Here is a 15,589-nt window from a genome sequence, read left to right as displayed (position 1 = left end):
TCCCATTTCTAAGACTTAACTAGTTAGACTTAATTTGGTCTCATTCTAAAAAGTACAGTTTTTCTTTTTCTAATTTTAAAAAAAGCCTATTAAGCCAACTTATTTTCCAAGTAAATAGATAAAATAATTTCTTATCAATTTGAGAAAACACTGAACAAATGAGGAGGTAAAGAGTAACAAAATTAGAAGCAGCTAAAAAGATGGACATCGGCTATACATAGTCTTAACTATTGGCATCACATAGAGTTTTATTCATGAACATCTCCAGCACTTATGCATATCACACATTTGAGGTAATGACAGCCATATGGTGGAACGTGGAAATGTGAGGAAAGTCCTGGAACAATGACAATATGACTAAACCATGGATGTGTATTTGACCACCTCATTGACTTCCTGACCACCCATCCATCTCGGCTGAAGCTCTGGAGGTGTTCCAGATCTCTAAACAGATTAGCGAGGACATATTATTTTCTTCCAAACTAATCTACTAGAGAATTTCTTTTCTCCTTCTTTCTTTTGTATTTCCTGCTCAAGGATCAGGACAGATGCTTTACATCACTGAGAAGGAAATCTCTCCATCCCAAAGACAGAAGTTTCCTGAGTCACAGATGAGGCCAAGGCTCCCTCTGAGCCTGGCAGGAATGTAAGAGAATGGCCTTTCAACACAGGAAAATTGCATGTGCTGGAAATCTGTTGTAGGCCATTGTAAGGAGATGTTATGACTTCCTCTGAATTGTGCAGCCATATTATTTCCATCTTGGCTAAAATATGGAATATGGTTCAAGGTTACGGATTCCCGTTGCAACTTAAGAGTTACTTCAAGATCAAAAATATTTATCTGACTCCTATCTCCCAATGTCATAGAAGTTCAAATACTGCTGCAGTGATATTTTAAGGCAGAAAGCTGAGTTAAAAATTCGAGGCCAACAGGTCAAACATTCCATCTTTAAAAAAAAAAAAAATAAGAGAGAAAGTTGAGCATCTATTCCTTAAAAGATATTCAGAAGACCACCAGATCTCAAGCAGTAGCTTGCTCTTCTGAAGATGTGTGTTTTAAAAATGCAAAAGAAGAATATTAATCAAAGAAAGCTCAATCCATTCCCTTTCCCCCCTTTTTAAAAGAAAATAAAATATGGAAATTATGAATTGAAGAGTGTGTCTGTGACACACTGGAAGATGCTACCCAAGGGTGTTCACTGTAGAGAGGAGGATAGCTGTATTAAAGTGAATAATTTTGTGGGGAAAGGATAGAGAGTTGTTGCTATAAGAAAAAAATCTTCTTGATTGACATGAGAAATTGCTGCCACATGAAACAGTTCATCTTCTTTGAAGGGCTCTTTTGTCAGGGAGGTCAGGTCAAAGAGGTTTGAAAGGTCCTCATCAAAAGAAGTTGCCTTTCTAGGCCCAGTGCATTCCCTCGCTGGAGAAGTCTTCGCTTCAGGAACTGCATGGAGATGTGGGAAGCAGGGGGTTGGCAGCTGCATAGCTAAGCAACTGTGCGGGCTGAGCCATGAATCAACACTGGCACCTGCTGTGGGCAGGAGGATCTCCTCATCGCCCTGGCCACTGGAAAACTGCTACATGCAGACGAGGGCTCACAAAGAGTTGTCTAAAAGCAGCACTGTCCAAGCTGTGGGTGCACGCACCAAGTCAGCATGGGGGATCCATTTCCTGACTGCCCTGGGCCCCAGACTCATACTTTGGGCTTGCAAGTGAAGTAGCAATATAAGCCAAGTGGCATGGCTAGAAAAACAGAAATTTCGCTGCCCCTCTCTCCCATCCCAGTGCTATTCTTCATCCCTCAAGCACCTGGACTCACCTGGGAGCTGGAGAGCCCAGGTTTTCCCATAGTAAGAGTGCTGTGGTGCAAGGTGCCTCTGCAATGGGAGAGGGCAGTGCAGCCTAACATGCTTGTGCCACCAGTGTCACTAGCTGATTGTGTCAGCGTCCCCCACCACCCCATGCAGAGAAGGAGATACAGTACCAACTCTATCAAGCACCTGGGCACAGCATTTCGGTCCAGCAAGAAGGCACTGCTAGCTGCTCTGTGCAGGCATGCCCCCAGCCTGCACAACATTCGAGGGAGCTTGGCCAAACACAGTCAGTACTGAGGGCAGGGAAGGAGAGCTCTGGCTCCAAAACTGCTCGTGCACCCACACCAACACAGCTGGGGCCAGCATCGCTTTCTGTACTCTCCAATTTGTTCTAAAATCTTGTGCTGAATATTCTACTGACTCTACCTTTACTCAGTTTTCCAGAGATGACGGACCAAGACGACAGCAACAATCTCTTTCCCTGCTGCCCCATAGCTCATCAAAATTTAGAGGAAAATTCTCCTTCCCAGCAGTAGCATCCTCCTCCCTTCTCCTGTCACAGGGGTACCTTGAGTGCCCAGAAACGTCCCACTCACCACATCTGCCCAGCTCCCACAGCCACCCCCACCAGTGGGACCTGGCATCTCCCCTGAGAAACAGGGAATTGGAATTAACATCTCATTGAGATGAAAGAAGCAGCTCACACCTCCCTCAGCTACATGTGAAGCCCAGCACTGGTAAAGGTCAGTTCATCTTTTGCAGGGTAATTTTCTAGGAAGGCTGGAAAATTTGGGGGCTTCTGTTTGTTCTGTAAAAGAGAGCTGACCTTCTGATATAGTCGTGTGACTCGAGGCTCGGCTTCCTCAGGCATAAATTTCTGATGCCGAGAGTCTCAAAGCCTCCCTCAGCTGATTGCAGGTGGGTTGAACCATCCCTCACTGAGCTGCATCTCAAGCTATGTGAAAAATCACCTTCACTGATTAGGGCAGGGCCTTCCTCCCTGATTGCATTGCCCTGTTTACTGTCATTGAATGTTTGAATCAGGAGGACGTTCTGTTTGTTTCTTGGATTTTAATTGCTGTATGACTTTCCTCTTCTTTACTAAACTATTTTTGCCGAGGTAATTGCTGAATTTATACATCCATGGAAACCCAGTGTGTATGTATGACAATAGTACAATTTGGTATTTATGAAGTGTCACTTTTCTGTAAAGGTAGAATTTCAGTTAATTATCACTGGGCTGTTTATGAACACTTAGAAATGGAAAAATAATGAATGGGCACATCGTCTATTCATTACAATTCTGCTGATGAGTTGTCCCATTCATAAATTAGCCTAGCATTTAGCTTCAGCAGAGCACTGTGAATGCTGGCAAGGTTTGAAGGTCAGCTGTGCTTTAACCCATGGCTTTCTGCAGATGGCAAACGTGTTGCTTTGCCCTGAGATCATGCTGACTCTTGTCAGCTAAAAAGAGTTACTCTGCATGGAGCCTGGCTGGCACACACAGGCAAAGGGAAAAAGCTGTAGAAAGTGCTGCTATTCAGAACGTAGCTCTCTTTCACTCTGAAGCAGTGCATCTGTCTCTGCTGGGTGAGGACTGATGACCTGAGCTGAGTCAAAGCTCCTGTGGATGCCCCTGTGTGTCTTCTGAAATCACTGCCCCTCTCATTGCCAAAGCCCAAGCTCTTCTTGGGGAAAGCGCTCCTTCCTTCTGTGCCTCCTTCCTGCGGGAGGAGAGAGGCTGGATAGGGCAGACTGGGCAGAGAACACATCACAGCCATTTGCTCTTTGGTGCCACATGGTGCCCACTCCTCCACGTAAATGCAGATAATGCAAGCATGCTCAGCAGCAATCACTGACCACTTATTTTAGAAGTGACTGCAAAAGAATAGCCCTAAAGTGTCATGAAGGGCTGTGGAAGGACACATGGGGGTCGTTTGAACATGAAGCCGCTTATAAGCAAGACAGATTTTCTGAAGATGGATTTACATTGACCTCAGAGGGGACCAGTATCCCCTAAGCATCCATGCTGCAAGAAAAGGAGGTGTTCAGAGATCACTCTGGACTGCTGATCTTGGTTTACCAAGGCTGCAAATTGGCTTATTTTTTCCAGTGGCATGTCTGAAAACAGGAATGCAAGGATCAGATTCATTTTTTTAGCTGTCTTTAAAAATGCATAAAGTTTTGCTTCAAGTGTCACTGTTGGAGTTTTACTATTATGCTAACAATCCAGACTACCTGCTGAATGCAACGGGCTAAAGGCTCCATTTGGGGATTTTGCCTACTGTGAGCAGTTTTTAGTTTCTTTTAAAATAAAATACTGTTCTCAAGTGCCCACCTTGCAGAGTTCCTTTCAAATATTTTAAATAAAAAGCGTGTTTAGAGAAATTATCCCTGCTTCCATGCCTGTTGCTTATAAAGTCAAAGAGTAGTATTTCTGCATTTTTTTTCCTTTAAGTTACAACCGGAATGCAAACCGCACCAAAATTTTAGCCAGCTTAAGGTACACTACATTCTTCTAAGTACAGTAACCCTTCATGAAGCAACCGACCGTATTTTAAGATATATGTCAAATAAAATGACTAGCAAGGACAAACTAAGGTTAGCATTTGACTGTATCATTTTAAGTACAACTTCTTTTCTTGCAGAAGTACAGCATCGCTTCCTGCAAAGCACTTCTTTTGTTATTGATTTGAGAGATAAAATATATAAAGCTGCTGCCTGTACCACTCTGCAATAATTAAAAGTACTTCATCATGCAGCTTTGAGATTTATTTTAAATGCTCAAAATATGTTCCTTATTGTGATTCACAGGAATTTACTGGTCTAATTTCTTTAGAGACCAGCAGGAATATATATTGACTCTGGTTTATTTATAAACCAGCTATTTAAATTACCAAGTTATTTACATTGTTATTGTCTCCATCATTTAGTCAGTATTTGCAAAGATTTCACATTGCTCTTAATTTGGCACTCCCGAGTGCTAATGGTACTTATGGAAGAGGGTTATTTAGAATAGTCATGCGTGCTACGCTCATATGAGAGCTCTTCATCCAGGCTTGTTCTCCAAGGAAACACACCTGTAAGGGGACAGCTTGCAGGGCTGAACCTTGAAGAATGCATCATCATGGAATAAAGCAATAAGGTACATTGGTGAGTAGTTGGATTAAAGAATCATCATAGAATAATAGAAACAGAATCATTTGAGTTGGAAAAGACCTTTAAAGGTCATCTAGTCCAACTCCCTTGCAATGAACAGGGACATCTACAGCTAAAGAGTCTCTAGGGTGGGTATTTATTATGTTTCCCAGTTGTAAATTGATCTGTTGGGGAGAGAAGAGTGCACCAGCTGAGGGATACTCGGAAGCCCCCCTGAGAATTTGACTGTTCTGGAGTTATATGGGGAGGGATGGGCTTTGGGTGTGCTTGACTGGACCCGAGTCATTCTAGTCCATCAGAGGTGTGTGGAAAATCACAAGACTTTGACACTACTGCAAAAATAGCAAAGGAAAACAGTTATTAAGGGAATATTTCATCCTGAGACTACAGACATTACCTATTCTTTATTTTTATTTCTAACAGCACTTTCAAGTCTCAAGCACACAACACACTACTTATTGTCACAGTGCTTCCTCTTCCTTCCTTCTTTTTTTTTCCTGCCATAAACCCTGTGCAAGGAGAGCTGATGGTAGTGGCTGCTGCTTCCTACAGCCTGGTCTCCCTGAAGGGCCTCCAGCCCAACACACTACAATGGCAGGCCCTCACGCCAGAGCTGCAGGGACAGGGAGCTGGCACAGTCCTGGGGACCTCTCAGGGCTGATAAAAAGGGCTGCAGCATGAGTGCTTCACTTTTGGTTGGTTGCTGGGTCATGCCAAAGGGGTAAATTGTGCTTCAGTGAGTGCACTGAGGGCAGTGGTTGTCCAGACATCACCTTGAAAATGAGGTTTGTGCGATGCCAAGCCAGGAGTACCTGCTGGGTAGGGGGCATCTTGTGTTATCACTGTGGTAAAAAGTATAGTAACAGAAACTCAGAAGACTGTGGTCCCCTCTCCAAGTGATGACTGCTGCCTTCTGAAGGAGCAGCTCACTGAAATGGATGCTTCTGTATTGCCTTGTATTCCTACATAACCTACTCAACACAAGGAATGAATCCCTTCTGTTAAAAAGTGCAGGCAGATTCACATGACATTTCAGAATAAGTGGGATGATTTTTCAGTGGGCTTTGGATCATAGCATTGGAGTTTCTATATTCATAATAGTTTCAAGGGAACTGAAAAAATTTCAGAGGTATAGGTACATTCCCAAGCCAAAATATGCTGATCCAGAAATTTTACACCACTATACTTTCTCTCAAGACATCAAAAATGCCATGAATTATGTATCCAACCTTGAAATGTTGTTAAAAATATAATAGAATGTCACATATTGTGCATATTTAAGTTTTTTTTTCAGTGCTCATACTTCACTAGTTTTGAGCCAGATTTCTTCTCCTCTGTGACATTTGTCCACACTGAGAGCTGAGGCCAAAATACGCTTAAAGGCAATTGAAAGTTGTTTGGAATTCTCTGATTTACAGCACTGGCTTACTGTGTAAGCTGCCAAAAATATCCGAACAGTTGAAAAACACCGGGCACCTCATTTACAGTTTTTTGCAGGAGTCATTCCATTTATTTCTTTGGAGTTTTAATATTACAGCTTTTATTTAATTTTCACATAATGTATTTCAAGATCATTTTAATGGAGTGCTTTTAATAGATACTGTTTTAATTCCCAGCACACTGATCTTCATAGTTATTTATTGTTAATGTTTCCTCTTGGACTAAAACCAAGAAACTGAAGAACTTGGCTCCAAAACATGGCAGACACATAGAGGGAATGCTCTGACAAGTGAATTTGGGATTTAATTGGCTTGTACCACTAGATGCTGGGTTTTAAACACATTGACAGCAAAGGGCTGAAAGAGAAGCCTTCAACAGTACAAGCATTAATACGCTGATAAAATTGAGAGTGAAATGGTAAGAACCTTTTCTTCTTCCCCTCTGTTACTGAGCATCTGGTCTCCCTGAAACTAAAAGAGAAGCAGCTCTTCAGAAAACCTGCAGTTGGTGTAAAGTAAATCGACCAGCTATTTCCAAGCCAGGGCAGATACACTATTTTAAATCATCTCTGCATACTCACCTTTGCAGGGGAAAGCCAGCTCATACGATTGGTATTAGGATTATATCTGGTAAGAGAGTCTGAAAACCATAACCTCTTACCTGAAAAAGAAGCGTGAAATAGCTTCACTTCAACCCATGTGGCCAGCAGATGTAGGCATTAATACATAGGTAGGACAGAAGACTCTCCCCATTCCATGAATTCGAGCATTCTTAGAAATATTAAAACAAAATTTAAAAGAAAAACAACAATGAAATGCACGCTCTGACATTTTAAGGGAAATTCCAGAAAATCTGTTCTTAGAACACCAGCAGCAGTAAAGGATGCCTGCATTTTTCCACCGTCTCTTTAAAAATCTTTGGTAATTGATGATACAGATAATTCAAACAGGTAGGGATCACTGTGAAGAGCTAAATAAAGTGAAGAAGAAATGAAAAAATCTATTCTTACTTTTAAAATTGTGAATGAAAAGAGGCCCTGTGTCATACTATAGAGGAGCTCACTGACACTGGTATCAAAATCCTGACCTTCCCTTCTCCAAACTGCATTACTTAAATGGCAGGATGGAGGACACAGGAGAAGGGCTGAGGACTGGGGGAACAGATTGCCTTATGTAATCAATTTATGCATTGTAGATGTAATTAAAATACACATTTTTTTATGACATTCAGTGCTAATTCTTCAGGTCTTAATTGATGCAGAGGTGGATTTGCTTGATTAAAGACAGTAAAGCCCAAATCAGTGGAGACTTGTGCTTAAAAGGATCATGCATGTTATGGTCTGGAAAGGAACCCGAGGACTGGGAAATTAAATGTACTGCTATATTTCTTAGAGGAGATTAGCTTATTCCTATTTGGAAGTATTTAATTATCATCAAACCCATTTTCTAAGAAACTCTAAGTTTCAGAAACCTTTCACAGTGAAATAATATCTGAGGAGAGCTAACGCATTGGACTTTTGTTCTTGTGCAGCAGAAGGGAACGCCACAAACCTCTCCCACTTTCAGTAAATGAGTTAGTTGCTCTCCCCCTTTTAAGTAAAACTGATGTGCAACACTTCTGACAGGAGTGTTTCACGTCACCAGGATTAATATGGGTGTACACAGTAGATTTTGTCAGAGATGATGCAGCTCAAAAAGCTGCTTTTATTTCTGCTACAGGGAATGCTTTCCAGCCTGCTCTAAAAGAACAAGTTAATTCACTCACAGATGTTGCTGGCAGCATCCAAACTACCTGCTAGTGTTGTTTATTATCATTTTATTGTTTTCTTAGTGTGTCTTCTGGATGCTCACACCAGTGATACAGCCTGTAGCTATTGTGAAACATCCTGTCTACACAAGGAGTCAGCTGTGATTACACAACACAATGGGTTAGAGCTTGCTAGGTTGGACACTTCTTGTTTGGTGGTGAGACAGGTAAGGAGGACGCTGGCTTGCAGTGCCTCTTTGTCGTGCTTATATTGCCCACTGCAGCAGATGGATCAATCCTTAAGTAGAGATGCTTTCAGTAAATCCTCATGCTGGTCTGAGTGTCACTGAGGAGCACAGAACTCCTGTTACGCTGACACTTTAGGATTATATGAGAGAGAAACTTAATACATTTTTTCCATCTGTCTGGAATTTCATACCCACTACTCTACATGTAAATGCAATTAATGAAAACCTGTTTCTGCAAAGACTTTTCCATTGGCTTCCATACATGTGCAATTTTTGCAGAAATCTGAGTCCATAAAACCACTTTCTGTTTCACTACTTACCTGTGCTTATCACAGATAAGATCCTGATGCTCCTAAGGGAAAACTTCTTTGCGCCTAGTAGAAGTGCAAGTGCACAGCGATTGTGCAAGGCTCCCTGCCTTTTCCACACCAGTACAACAGCATTTGGAAGGGGCAGGGTGCTCCACTGCTGCCTTGCTGAGACAATGAGAAGCAGCACAGGTCCAGGCTTAGGGCTTTGTAATGAAGACACTCTCCCAAAACAGGAGTAAATTCATTTCAAGCAGAATCCTAAGTAGCCTTTAGATAACAAAGTTACATCATGTCAGGGATAGATTTAAGCAGAGGAAAGGCTTTATTTTATGTATTTTTTTCCCTTAGCAAATAAGTCACCTACAGCCCAAACATTGGTCCTTGGATTTAAAAATACTTCACTGCATATTCATAATCTGCTTTTTGTATATTTATGCCTGTAATATTTGTAAATTCTTATTATTCACCCCTCTCCACTCTTAATCATCACCTACCAAAGATAACTAGTTATCTTTCGCCTTGTAAATGAATTCACTCTATGCCCCTAATTATTTTTGTAGGTCTCATTTCTCCTGTAAGACAGAATCTTATGATTAAGGAAGTGCCTTAAATGAATTCATTTTCTCCTGAATTATGTCTGCACCAAAATCCTTCTGAGTGGGTCCAAGACTTTCCTTTTCTTGATAAGATGCTGCTTTACTGTATGTTCCATTTCAAATTCTATAGACATTTTTATTCTCAATTTCATAGCTAATTAACCTTTTGCCATTATTGATAGCCCTGTTCAGTTACTTCTTGGTTTTTTTGTGCTCTTCAGAATATTTGTATTTTTCATTAGCAACATTTTTTTGCAAGTACACGCATCCCATTTATGGAAATACATCTTTGTGCAGTTTACAAATTTAGGGGGGAGGATTCTTTGCATCTGTGCCCAAGGGAGAAAACCCTCCATCTAGAACACAGAATTTGTTTGCCTTATCTTTCATATCTCAATGAGTTAAAACTTGCACAGGTTGTACCCTTCTGTACCTGACTCATCTTCAGGCTCCTCTGATGGCTGAAGCTTTGAGAAGGGTTGGATGACACAAAAAAGCCCCACATCTCCTGTGAGACATCATATACACTGGAAACACAACATTTAACTCACTGGGTGTACAACAAACGCATCTCACCAGAAATACGATGTTCTCATGGCAAAGCAGACTTCATAACTTATGATACTTCTAGAAATCTGGTTGTTTCTTTTACCCTTTCCGGTAGTCTTTAAGTAACTGCATATACTGGAATTTAGGAAACAAGTTGTTGTAGAATCCTGTTAGTAACCAAAACACAATTCTTAATCCATCTCCAAAGAGGTATTTCTAGTCATACTGAATATCACTAGAGAGTATTCTGACTATTTGAAAGACTTAAATGAAAAAGACAAAAATTCCTTGTTTCTTTATGGAAATGAGAAAGCAATGTGCAGCTGCTATTTCTGCTGGCCTACAAATGCACAAGGCAAAAGATGTAATACTTGTGGGGAACTGGTACAACTTTTTGGATATGTTTAACATTCTCTGAAGGTTTTTGCTGTGATGATTCTTGACCTAATACAGTTGCAGACCTTCCTGTGTGTGCGTTTTCATGCAGTCTGTGCACTTGGGTGCTGAACAGGGAGTACATGACACTTATGAAGGAAAGTTAAGCTGCCCCTTGTCACACAACTAGCTCAAGATTTAGCTGTCCCAGGCAAGCAAAATATTACCTTTCCAAAAACAAGAGCCTCATCTTGATGCTCACTGCTGTTCATCCCACTCTTCTTCCAAGAAGCAACATGATATGTTTTGCAATTAGTTTATAGATCCACTTGTTACAGTCTCGTTTCTATTGCACTGCACACCATTTGTTGCATAAATGGAAGGCCCTAAGGAGACCACAGACCTGAGGAACTTGCTGGTACTCAAAAACAAATGTGTGATCAGATAAAGACAGAAGGAAAAGGGATGGAGGAAATACAGAGATAGACTGTGGTAGGAAAGAGATAAAAAGATAAAAGCTCAGGACAAGTGAAAAACATAGGGAAGGCACTTGATTTAATACTTTAAATTATAGAGAGTTTTAGAGCTTTTCATTTGTAGTTTACGTGGATAATTACTGGCAACCGCATGAGAAATATTTACAGGAATTCTGATCCTCTACTCTTACAGTAATATAAAAAAGCATTGATCCAAACCTGCTATCCTGCTTCAATACATTCGATCCAAACCTTCTACATCAAATCATCCAGGAAATTTAAATTGGGATAGGGTCAATTACATTCATCAGCTCTTGCTTTGCCTTCTGTGAGGGACATTACCCAGGACTCACCGCATACATGAAAGGCAACAACAGACTTACAGTACCTCCTCGATTATTTATTTGTTGAAAACCATCTTTATTCCACTGAGTCTATTGAACTCCCACATTCAAGTCTGCAAGACTTTCTTCTCGTAAGCAAGGAAAGGTTATGACTCTGGCAAAATGTCTACCTTTGCAAACATTTTTATGGTTTATTTCCTCCTCAGTAAAGCATTTTCTGAAAATTCAGATAGAACCCCATCAACATTTTTAAATAAGCGTAAAGAAAAACATTTTAAGCTTTTGGAAAACTCACAGTAATACTGTCTATACTTTGGTGCCAAGGTAACAGCAAAAAAAAAATACATTTCATATGTCAGTAAATGGCATGTTCCCTAATGCTTACCAAGGAGCACATTCTTTCATACACTTAAAATGCTGTTCAAGGAATTTAAGCCATTTGAATATATGCCATATAGATTCTTCCAAAAGCAAGTTGTTACCCTTGTGTATGCATGCCTGAAACTAGTCATCATTCTATGGTTCTAAGTTAACTGAAAGCAAAATCTGTCATTTAAATTTGCTCATTGCTATTGGCCAGAATGGCAAGTTACAGGTAAACCACTAAAACCTGGGCAATCCTCTTCAAATAAAAGGAGAAAATAATTAATTACACATTTTATGCAATGAGCAAAAAGAGTGGTATACATTAAAAGGTATTCATTACAAAAAAAAGTACTGAACCTCTCCTTTGAATGGCTTCCACCTGGCTGCATGCACAGCGCAGGCTCAAAAGTGAGTCCTTTGGAACTTGATATCAGAGCTGATGGCAAAAGGCTGTAAGCAAGGCAAGGAGCAATTACCAAGGAGTCCATAGCCAGGGATATTATAGACAAAATAATATTTAATTAGCCAGAGTTTAAATGGTGTGAAGAGAAGAAGAAATGGGTAATGAAGGATGTATTGAACCATATTAGTGACAAAACCTTGATTCTCAGGGTGAGAAAATAGAAGAAGGGAGAGATTAGAAAGAGTGGTGAACAAAAAGAAATGAGGAAAACAAGGCAATGATGATTACTGAATTTACTCAAAATATTTGCAAACATGCAATTGTGACCAGTCCTGCATTTGCTATGGTAAGATGAGCTGAGCTAAAATTTCGCCCCAGATAGCTACCTGTGACACACCAGAACTACAGCAAGCATTTTTCCAGAGAGTCTGATGTTCCCCACACTCGATTTATGTGGATTAGATGAAATTTCCCATTTCTTTTCAGCAATTTTGGCAGACTGCTGTACATTACCCAGAGTTGCCATTATCTTCCCCTGAATACTGCCGAAATGGTTTGTAATTTCATCCCAGTATTACCAAAGAAACCTGTAATCTCTAGCTACATGATTTTAAATAATACAGCTCAGCAATCATATCAACAATCAGAATTCTCACAAATGAGGAAGTTTTTTTCAGGAAGAAAACAAGACGATTTGTTTGCTATCACTTGCCTTCAGAATAAAATAGCCCATTCACCTTAAAAGTGTAAACAATGAGTGCAATCACAACTATCTTCTTGTCTACAGAGGAAGCGTATCAGTCAGATGCAAAAAACAAACAGACAAAAAAACAACACATTAATAGTAATGTCTTTTGTTGGAACTGGTAGGACTGGATGTGCACTCAGTGGAGGCATTGTGCTGTAATCTATCATTACCCACTCTGCACCAGACTACTCTCAAAATGCCTCCTGATGGATGGGCAGCTACATAGATATTTACTAGATTTAATCTAGCTTAGTAGCAAAGGTTGGGAATTCAAACACTTTGATCAACATTTCAAAACAACATTATTGACTGACACTAGTCTCAGCAGAAAACTACACAACACAGTTATTTATCATATCTACATAAATGTATACTTTTTAACAAAGATTTTTGTCTTTCATTCCAAAACGGTATGGTAATTTGCATTAACAAAGTCTGATTACATCCTCAGAGACTTTTGGGGGTGGATCCTAGATAAGCAAAGGTTAAAATGCCAAACACAGTAGGAATTAGTGGTCCATCAGTATTAAATACTCAAGGAATTATGTTCGCCTTATCAAATAAGACCATTTTAGCATCACATGAAAAAAAAACAGCACTGTGAAACAATAAATAAGGCTGATCTCTTATTTCAAAAGGTGACATAATGAGCTCTGTGAACTAATGAATCCTAAATCAGTTTGGGGCCAAATTGTCACTGACACATAGGATTCCTGCCTTTGGACGTGCGCACGCACATGCGTCCATCTCATTATAAAGTGCACTCATTATTTCTGCTAGCCACTGTAATGATGAAGCCACTTCAACATTTCAGTATAGTCACCAAGAACACTCATGCAGGAAAATGGAGGGAAACTGTTTATAGAGTCCCATATTCCTCTTACTAGAATCATACTCATAAATATGTATTTTGCTTGCTTTTCACATGACACTAGAGTGACATTTCCTTTTCTGCAGACGACTGCAAGAGCTAGGGGTACCTTTTCCTTTCCGTATTGCTCAGTTTGGCTTCTGGCAGGATTTTTCCACTTCCCTGGGAATTGTGCTGGACTGGCTGTAGGTGGAGATTAAATGTGCCAGCTGCATCTCCAGTCCTAGTGCTTCGGTGCGCCAGTTTGGTAAGAACTCTAGAAAAATAGCAAGTCGACTTGTCTATGGCACGTGACAGTGATCCACATCTTAGAGTTGCTGAGGAACTTGCTTAGAATTTCATCACTGCTACACGGACTTCAGTTGCCAGCTGTGTCTTTCACTGTTCTTGCTCTCTTCTTGTGGCACTTTATAGCTTTCTTGACTCTGATATTAAATTACCTGAAAGGGTTTTGTGGCTGGCAGCTTTTGGGGCACATGGATTGGGTATTTAACCCACCCATTCTCTTGAACATGAATCCACTGTGCAGCTGCTTAGTGCTGGGCATGAGTTTGTTAACACACATAGCCTTCTCTTCAGTCCATGTGCACAAGCACCAAATGAGAACACAAGAGAATTGTTTGCAAACTCGAGGCAGTATTGAAAGAATCTCAAGTCTAGAAATCTGCAAAACCTCAATCATTTCCTTCATAAGATGCTTTGGGATGTGCAGGGATGGCAAATCCTGTAAAACTACGAGGTGTTGTTTAGCGAACTTTCCTCACCATTCCTTTCTGTGTACAAGCAAAGGTAATGTGAGTCACTTAATGAGTTGCAAGGAATGCAGTGGTGCTTATAACAAGATATACACACTTAGGCTGGGTTCCTGTGATTGCCCCCCTCTACCCACGACATTTTATAAAATATGGTAATTAACGCAGTGCCTTTAGACAGTCAAAATTTATAGCAATTTATATGTTCAGGAGCACTGGTAAAAGGCGAACGCTGGCATTTCTTAACTAATAATTATTGTGTTTTATTGTTGTGGTTCTCTAACACATTAACAAGCGAGGACCAGGCTTTATTAAAATTCACTTGTCCCCTCTATTCCATGCATATTTATTATGCGAGAGAATAGGATCCTCTTTCTCTAGCCTTCACTAATTTAAAAGAAGATATCCTCAATGAAATGTATTCAAATATTTTGACATTTTGCTTCACCTCACTTACAGAGCAGAAATTGTTTCTGACAGTTATTATACAGTGCGGGAATCCTGCTGTTTCACTCTGCTGAAGCGCAGGTTGAAAAGACATAGCGATTGCATTTTGTTCAAAGAGTGATTCTCTGGCCCAGAAATAGCAACACTGTCAGCTGTGATTCACTGGAAGTTTAGATAATATCCTCTCTGTACCTCTCTGGCAAGAACATGGATTTTTTTTTCCCCCCCTTTTTCTTAAAACAGAAGAAAATGAATAAAAAAGTGTGGAAAATTTAGTGCCTCCAACTACGATATATGAAGTAGAGGAGTGTTTTGATATCAAAATGTAAGTGGAAATTGGGAGAGATGGGAGCGAGGGAAGTTGAGTGGGGATTTTTTTCCTCCTTGCAAATACTTTCAGTCTGGAGTTTTACTATGTTCTAAACAGACTTATTTGCAAGACAAATTGGTAGAGGTAAAAAATATAAATATCTGGGCATTGCCAAGATTTAAAATAATTGGAACAATTATAGGCAACACCAGCATGACTTCTCATTTATGTCATGCTTTCAGGCACACTGCATGTATGGAAACATTTCCAATACAATAACATCTAGGTGTGGAGCACAGCAGCAGATTTCTCAGCAAATACCCCCCAGAATTTCTTGCAACATGAAATTCTCATATTTTCTCCCATTTTTAAAATGCTCTTCAGTACTGTCTCAGATATATATGGGTTCAAAAAGAAATTTTATCTTTAAATCTATATAATCAACTCTGAGGGAAGTTAGGGAAGATTATGGAAGCATATACAACACTTTAATTTCGCCCAAATGCCTTTGCTTTTAGAGCAAATTTTAAGTTACACAAGGATTTTTTTATTCTATAGTAAGTAGAAGAGCACCTGAAGAATATAATGCAAGAGTAGGAGGAAAGAAAATGAGGAAGGAAGCTGTGGAAGG

General features: G+C 40.1%; 1 long non-coding RNA gene across 1 annotated transcript; it reads right to left on the bottom strand.

Moving 5' to 3' along the window:
* LOC110397106 lies at positions 6,489-8,983 on the bottom strand. Its single transcript, XR_002437544.1, has 3 exons — positions 8,731-8,983; positions 7,077-7,186; positions 6,489-6,886 (listed from the first exon to the last, which is right to left on the bottom strand). It is a non-coding gene; the product is annotated as an uncharacterized LOC110397106 (long non-coding RNA).

This window comes from Numida meleagris, chromosome 3 (genome assembly GCF_002078875.1).
Source record: "Numida meleagris isolate 19003 breed g44 Domestic line chromosome 3, NumMel1.0, whole genome shotgun sequence".
Lineage (NCBI taxonomy): Eukaryota > Metazoa > Chordata > Aves > Galliformes > Numididae > Numida > Numida meleagris.
This window is presented reverse-complemented; position numbering and strand designations above follow the sequence as displayed.